Source organism: Polyodon spathula, chromosome 16 (assembly GCF_017654505.1).
Source record: "Polyodon spathula isolate WHYD16114869_AA chromosome 16, ASM1765450v1, whole genome shotgun sequence".
Lineage (NCBI taxonomy): Eukaryota > Metazoa > Chordata > Actinopteri > Acipenseriformes > Polyodontidae > Polyodon > Polyodon spathula.
Window position 1 is genome coordinate 32,293,121 of NC_054549.1, and position 8,841 is coordinate 32,301,961.

Genomic DNA, 8,841 nt, shown 5'->3' on the forward strand with positions numbered 1-8,841 from the left:
GAAGCTCCAGTGTAATACATACCCTGCAAAGAAAGGGCTAGAAAACAGTTTAGCACCATTGATTCAGTGTGAGAAAGTGCACTGCAAGCTGGGGGGTTTAGTCGTTCAATGTGTTCTGTGCAATAACGCTGACTATATCCTTTTAGTAGCATTTTTGTCTCCCAGGTTGTATGCTTTGTATGTGAAGAACTGCAGGACAAATTCATACCTTTAACTAATGGATATCTTTGATGTGTAGCTCTCAAGAACTAAATAAATCCAGTTTTTTTTCATTTTTTTAATTCTTCACTGCACTGCACCTTGTGGTTTAGCCAAACGGCCTTCTCTAGGCTTTCCTGCTGAGTTGAAAATTGGATGGCCCCTGTCAATAGCCCCCAAGGCAGATTCTGATCTGATGATTAAATACAAGCTCCCTCACTCTTCCAGGCTAGTCTCTGTGGACCTCTGCTGCACACTCTGCCACTGCAGAGTGAACAAGGACTTTCTAGACAGCAAGCATCAGACAAATAACCCTTCACCCATGGCCTCCCAGGAGCACGTTCCTTTCCAGTAGTTTGTTCGGTACTATATATTAACTGGTATTTGGTATTTGATGTGAGACTCTTACAGTATGTACAGACATTGTTTTTTTTTTTCTTTAGTGCAAAGTTTGTTCCTCAACAGAATACATTTTTAATGTGGCAGAACTTCTAAGTAAGCAGCAAAAATTCATAATTTTAGAGTTCCTATTTGCATCTAAGTTATTACACAAGTATCGTAACAGCAATTTTTCCCTTTAAGAGAAAGCTGATGCAAACCATGGCACAAAGGCTTAGAAAGCCTTGCCCTTGATTAGTTTTTATTAGCTTATGTTAGCATCCTTAAATTAAGAACATTTGCATGGAAGAATATTACTTTTGCTTGTACATCTGTATAAACATAAACTCCAAGAGATACTATATCAATGGATATGGACTCTTCCCCTGGGGAGAGGTGTAATGCACTATATTGTTGTGAAAGGCATCTCCCATCAATTCTTCCACCTGCATTATTAGGTACTGTCCATCACCCTTCAGACCAGGTTTTTCATTTTTTTTCCCTAAAGGTCAATGGTGCTCCTCCATCTAGTCTTTTGTCTTAATCCAGCCGTCAACCCATTTGCATTGAGTTGCCTTGTTTCGGTTTCAGAGGGTTTGACCTTTTGGTCTTAAAAGGTCATTAAGCAAAACAATTTGTGAAACAGCACATTCTACACAATGGCTATTTTCAGACTGTAACTCCAAAACAATATTCTGTTCACATGCACACTTTCTACAAGGGTCCTGTTTTATACAAGAAGTCACGCTTCAAATGCACAACTTACTGCGATAACCGAAGCAGGACTTGCATGTTAAAGGGTGGTTTTGACAACTCTTTAAGATGAGTTTAAGAAAGTAAAGTTTAAATCAAATGATACATCCAGAAAAGGTCAGGCTGGGGCAATCCACTAATTAAGCCACAAGCAAACATTTACAATGTGGGTCACTAACATGATATCTGAGACCTGTGAACGATGCTGCCTGCATTAGTTGCAAATGACAGTGAGATAATGATGGACTTTAATTCATCCTGGGTCATGCTGGGTCAGCAATCACAATGATAAAGACAAAAACCATTATGTTTCTAGTACACCTAGTACACTATCCCTTCAAAAATGCCATAAAAGATATAGCATTTTTCCAAGTATAATGTGTACCTCAAATACAACCTTTTAAAAGTACTGTAACTGTCTTACTGCCAGTAATTGTATATGTAGTTCACATTTTTGTTATACTTTAAATAAATTTGATGGAAATGTTTTCTAGAAAAACACATCAAAGATACTATCAAAACTGATCATCCTTCCATTCCATTGCACTATTCCAACTGTCAACAATGTTGTTGTGAGTAAACATTTTGGTGCCGATATTGATCACATCTCTGTTAGTTTGAGGTTACGATGGTCTGTACAGATTGCAATAGTAATAATTTGGTCAGCGGCCAATAAAATCATCATCCTAGCCAATTACAAAAGAACAGTCCTTCTAAGCTCTGTTCCCTAAAATAAAAGAAACAGGTTTTAAGAAATAACGTTTCTCTAAAGCAGTCACCAGCTAACTGCACAATTCAGAAGTGCCCTTATTCTTTTATTACTGCCTCTTGGCACCATCTGGAAAGTCATGTCTCATGCGTCCTAGCTACAACTGGCGTCCTACAATTAATGCATTATGCACAAATGACTGCATTTTAAAAAGGCAGAAAGAATGATATTCCTGATTTATTTTTTTATTTAAAAAATATACGTTAAGTTTTAAAAAACTTAATCAGCAGTCCTTCTGCTATTAGCATGCTGTGCTGTTAATGGAAAGATAGAAAAAGCTTAAAATAGTGCTTCATGCATGATTTATGAATATTGCACAGCTCCATTAAAGGTGTAATAGTTGGGGCTAAATTGTTAATCTAATTCCAATCATACATTTTACTATAGGATTCGTAATCTTGCTGTAATAATATTGTGTTGCTGCTTCCATTTGGAAGACAATGATATGTTTTACTTTTCGTACATGTATAATGGATTTCCTTATAGCACACCCTGTTTATTGGCTGCATTGGCTTCACTATGGCAAGATCACACAATACCCAGTCACCCAGTCAGAAATATAAGCAAGACAGTATTTAGCCACACACATCCACATCGTTTTGTGACGATGACCCATTTACATCATTTCTAAAAACATGTAGGATGACCAACTGGACCATGTTCACACATATTTAACTCTTTATTTATTTGTAAAACAGTTACATCTTTTAATAACTTTTCTGAATGTTTGCCCATTGTGTCAAATGTGTCACGATTATGTTTCAGTGCTGTCACTGGAAAATAAGTCCCACCGAACTATGCAGAAACAAATTTATTGATATAATTTACATCAAGTTAAAATGCCTTTAAAGCCAATGAGGACAAGCTAAAATAAGCCTCCTTACCACAGCTATGTGGCGTGCATGTCACACTCACAGCAATACCAGCCACTTAGGGGATTTGGTGTTGAAAATGATAGAAAACTTAACAAAACTGCACTTTGGGCATAAGAAATATCAGAGCAGTTTTGTTTTAACCAGAATCAGTAGTAGCATTAGTATTCAACTTTAAATAGCCATCCATATGAAATACATTACATTTGAGTACATATTTTATTATTATACACAAGTAAATTGTTACTTGATCAATAATTAGCTTCATACAGTATTTTTTTAAAGCCTTTTTCAATGTTTCAATGTGGCTTTGAAAATATAACATCCCTTTTTAAAAAAAAAAAAAAAAAAAAGTACAGAAAAATGGCAAGCAATACTTTGGAAAATGTTGGACTGGCCCTTCTTTAAACACTGCCCTGCAAATACTCAAACTGGATGTCCAGGATGAACAAGGCTTTTCAACATTTAACAAGATCTTGGCACGCTAGCCATTTTCATTTTATCGGTACTAGTGCAGTTCAAAGTGTGAATTCCATACCTGCTACTGCAACTCAAATCTTATGGGATCATCCCCGGCTTTGACAAGATACTGGGGTTCAATCCAAATGGGATTAGGAAACTGCAGTGAATTGATCTGAAACTATCAGTACAAGTACTTGGTAAGTCTGAGTTTTTAAACCGACATTCTGTTACTGTAATTAACAGGTTCTTTGTCTGACTAGGTCCCGTTAATATGTCTCCATGCAGGTTAGTAGTTGTGTACACAACAAATAGGTTCTTTGCCTTTCATTTAAGCAGCCATCAGAACCAAAGATAACAAGAATTTGCACTGATGGATTCACATTTTTTACATGTGCCCTGCAGGATATAGCAGTGCAAACAATAACTGTCCCTGCATAGTTTAAATTGTACTTTATATTGCAAACTAATTACAGCGAACATGACCAGTAATCGTTTTTATAAAGTATTTAATCTTTCCAAAATTGTTTGGAAGTTAAATAATAATATTTATTTTTGTTTATTGTCTGCTTTTGTCTTTGTTTCCTAGGTCCTTACTTTCCAGATGACACAGCACGTGCTAATTAAAAAAAAAACCTGCCTTCTGAGTGGTATAATGGATCTACCATATAGAGGAAAGTACAGTACATGTCCATATGCCACCCTGTGGTAACTGTAATGACAACACATTCATGAGGCTTGTTTATTGTGAATGGTTTCAACTATGGACAGAATACTAGCATTGTTTATGCACATAGAACTATGTATTATTTGTATAATAATTTTAATAATATGTTCATTGTGCTCTGTATTCCAAATCTCAATCTTACGTTACTTATAATAAATGTGTCAGTTCCATTACCTTAAGTAAACTGAGCAGGGATGAGTTTATCAGACATTTAAACAAAGAGGTCAGTGAGCTTTACACCACTAGGATCTTGAATGTGTTGGGCTGTTTCCACTGTCTCAAATACAGAGCAACACTGATCTCTAGTGGCAAAATTAGTGCACTACAGTAGCATCTCAATTTAGGGGTGGGGGGGTGTCTTAATTTGCTTTTAAATCATCACATATCGTAGCATTCATACAGGGATATAACACTTATATGTACAAGAAACATAGAAGTCTTATTTTTGTTGTTCTGTTTATATTGTGTGGTATACTTTGTCTGGTGTCATGTATTAAAACATTTTATCTAACCTAAATGACGAATCAACAGGATATTTGTATTTGTACATAAACTACCTGTAGAATTTAAAACAATAATCATTGCAAAAGGGCTTTAGTTCCAGCATTATTGTTTAAGGTAGAGGTCATGTGGGTCGCATTGTGAAGGAAGGACAATGCAAAACAATGAAACGAAATTTGGAAAAATAAAACGCTGAGTTTTCTGAATTCATTTTATACTGCAGGGTGCTGGAACAAGACGCAGCAGGCTGCAACGTGCTGCGAGAACCCAGAGGATAGCAGGTCAGGCTCAGGTGGTTTGCTGAACCAGGCTGAATACAATTAGCATGCTGAAGGTACAGTCCGTGAAGCCTTTCACACTAAAGTGACATAAGAAGAGGAGCAGAGTTGTCTGGAGAGTGTAATTTCAGATCATGTTTGTATGAACAGATTTAAACTCTTTACGTTGTGCTCCTATCTAGCCATTTTAGACAAGCTCTCTTTAGTTAAGACCAATTTGAGACGTCTGGTTTCACACACCGTGATTAGTACCTAATGTTACCTTAGGTAAGGTAGTCCAATACTAGTGCTAATTAGGGTCTGTGAAGCCAGACATAAGGGTTTAATTTCTTTACCTTAAGCAATTTTAACATAGCTGTCTGTCCCAAATCAAGCAACAACAGCAAAATGTCATTTACATATATCAAGAGTCAACAGATTAAGAACATTACCTTTTATATATTTTTTATACATTTAACTCATCAATCATTTTGCATATAACTTTTTCTCTGAGAGAAAATTCTTTTATGGCATACAGTTATTAGGAATTATTTGAGTATACTGCATATATGCAAGTCTCGAACTAAACTAGAATTAAGTAGCTAACTATATTTGCCATGGCACTGCGTTCAATCGTTGTGTTGTGTTAAGAGAAAAGCAAACGCTGTTTTTACACTGCTATGGTGATCATTTTCATTAATATGCTTTTGTTTCTCCCTACCCCTCGGATACCACCAAAAGATTTAGCTGAGTGGACTTTTTTATCCACCAGGGCTGTTCATGATGCGTGGATATGACATATTGAGGTAATGAAAATACACTCCGATGGGACAGCGATGCAAGACTAATTAAGCACCACCGCTACGACCTTATTGCGGCAGGCAGTTGCCATGGAGTTGCAATACATCTTCCGGGCCTGTGTCGAACTAGATTTCCCTTCTCCAATTTAAAAAAAAAAAAAGTTGCAAGGTCATTACCACAGAAGGCACAATTACATGAAATAATCTCATCTGTAAAAATTAGCTGTATTGACCGTTAGCCCAGTGACATTCAATACGGTGAGTCTGGGAGAGATCACGTGTTTGTCAATTGTCAGTTTTCATTTAGAAAATACAAACTAAATGACAAGAAATGAAGAGGAGATAGTGAAGCTGTTTATTGTTTGTTTGTTTTTTTTTAATCTGCATTGTAGTCAAGTGAACTGCAATACAAGTATAGGAACGCAACCACCACCATGTGTATTATACTGACACAACACAATTATTTTAGAAAGAAAAAGTAGGAGCACGGTTATATATATTAAGTATTAACACTCATAACATTTACCCTGGTATCCCTGGTATTTACCTCATAGACCTACTGTGTAATAGGTTTGGGTTTGATAATCCCTCCTCTTATCAGTGACATGAAATCGTGCACCAACAGCCACAACTCTTAACTCTAGGTGTGCGCGTCCTCTGAAAAGGTAAGTTAATCTCATATACAAAGATGGACTAAGTGACTGTCACAATGAGCTAGGTGGTTCAGTGGGCTAATTCATTAGTATGCAGTGCTGTTTGCCTTTAGGGAACTGGGTTCAAATCTTGCTGATTCCTTCCTTTATTTATAAATACTTTGTTAATTTCCCTTATAATCAATGACAAAGGAAGTCTATCCATGGAAGTATAATGGTGTAGTGGGCTAATTCACTGGCCTGCTGTGCTGTTACCCTTGGGGGACTGGGTTCAAATCCCTCTGCTTCCTTCTTTTATTTTTCAAAGAAATGGTTCATTCACCTTAACATCAGTATGAAGGTAGGCTTTTCTGTGGGAGCTGGTGGCACAGTGGGTTAATTGCTGGCTATCTCTCCCTGAAGATGGTGGTTCAAATCCAGCTCCTGGAGGTGAGTTCCTGAGATAAACAATGATTGTTGGTTGTAACTAATGATGTTGGTTGTGTTTCCACAGGAGGAGGAGGAGGAGGAAGATGTAGAGCTAGGAGAGGATAGAATTTGGGGGGGGGGTCTGGCCCCCCCCAGCACAGAAGAGAGTGGAAGGTGGGAGTGTTGCTGCCTGAGATATTGTTCAAAGTGTGTGTTCATGTTTAGATTCTTACTTGATACACACAAAAACACTTTAGACTAAAAAAAAGTTTTTTGTATGTATCAAGTAAGAATCTAAACATGGACACACACTTTGAACAATATCTCAGGCAGCAACACTCCCACCTTCCACTCTCTTCTGTGCTGGGGGGGGCCAGACCCCCCCCCCAAATTCTATCCTCTCCTAGCTCTACATCTTCCTCCTCCTCCTCCTCCTGTGGAAACACAACCAACATCATTAGTTACAACCAACAATCATTGTTTATCTCAGGAACTCACCTCCAGGAGCTGGATTTGAACCACCATCTTCAGGGAGAGATAGCCAGCAATTAACCCACTGTGCCACCAGCTCCCACAGAAAAGCCTACCTTCATACTGATGTTAAGGTGAATGAACCATTTCTTTGAAAAATAAAAGAAGGAAGCAGAGGGATTTGAACCCAGTCCCCCAAGGGTAACAGCACAGCAGGCCAGTGAATTAGCCCACTACACCATTATACTTCCATGGATAGACTTCCTTTGTCATTGATTATAAGGGAAATTAACAAAGTATTTATAAATAAAGGAAGGAATCAGCAAGATTTGAACCCAATTCCTCCAAGGGGAACAAGCTAGTGAATTAGCCCACTGCACCATCTCACTTCTAAAGAAGTGTATGCTTTTTCATTGTCTATAAGGGAAATTAACAAAGTATTTGAAAATAAAGGAAGGAATCAGCAAGATCTGAGCCCAGTCCTCAAAAGGGAGCAGCAGAGCAGGCTAGTGAGTTAACCCACTGCACCATCTCACTTCCATGGAAAAGTTTGCTTTGTCATTGACTATAAGGTCAATTAACAAATTTGTAGAAAAAGGAAACATCTGCATTTGAACCCAGGACTAAAGAAAACAGCACAGCATGTTACTGAATTAGCCCACATTGCCATCTCACTTTCATGAAAGAACCTGCTTTTTCATTGTCTATATAGGACATTAGCCAATACTTGTGAATTACCCACTGCCATCTCACTTTCATGGAAGGGTTTGCTTTTTCATTGGATTTAAGGTAAATGAACATTTTTGAAAAATAAATGAAAACTCCTTTGGCTTTGAACCCAGTCCTCCAAGAAGAACAAGGTAGCATTCTAGAAAATTAGCCCATGCACCACCTGGCTCCTTGTAACAACCAAAGAGTCTAACTTTGTATATGAGATGAACTTCCCTTTTCAGAGATTGCACACCTGGAGTTTCGTATCTGAAGTGAGGAGGGATTATCAAACCTAACCCTGTTACATAGTAAGTCTATGAGGTAAACACCAGACTTATTCCATCATTGCATGATTATAGACAATAGACAGTTGTTATAAATATTTTAGACAAGAAATATTAGTCAGACTAGTTATACAATACCAGTGTTTGACTGAACAGATCTACTTGTATACCAGAAGCGTTCTTTCAAGGCAGAGCTGAAGGTCTTTTTCATGAATTGTAGTCCCCGAATTGCTCACTTGTATGACGATTAATCAGCCTGTTTGTACCCACAAAACAACTCCACAGGCATGAACCCAATGTATGAGTTCCAAATTGATTCACTGTCTAACCTAGGCCCAAACCATGTACTCTTACAATTGGGTAAGACAGCTGCTGCTATGCACGCATTTTGACCATTATATCACTGTTCCAATTTTATTATTCTTATCTTAACTGGTTTCATCGAGCTTCGTAGTTAGGCCATTTCGGTCTGACCCAAGGTGAATGAACTTTGTGACCCATAGCTCAGCATAACAGGAAATACTTTATTTCCCTACGAGCTGTGGAATCTGAAGCTGCGCAGCAGAAATAATTCCACTTCTAGCAAAGTTTCTTTGTGCT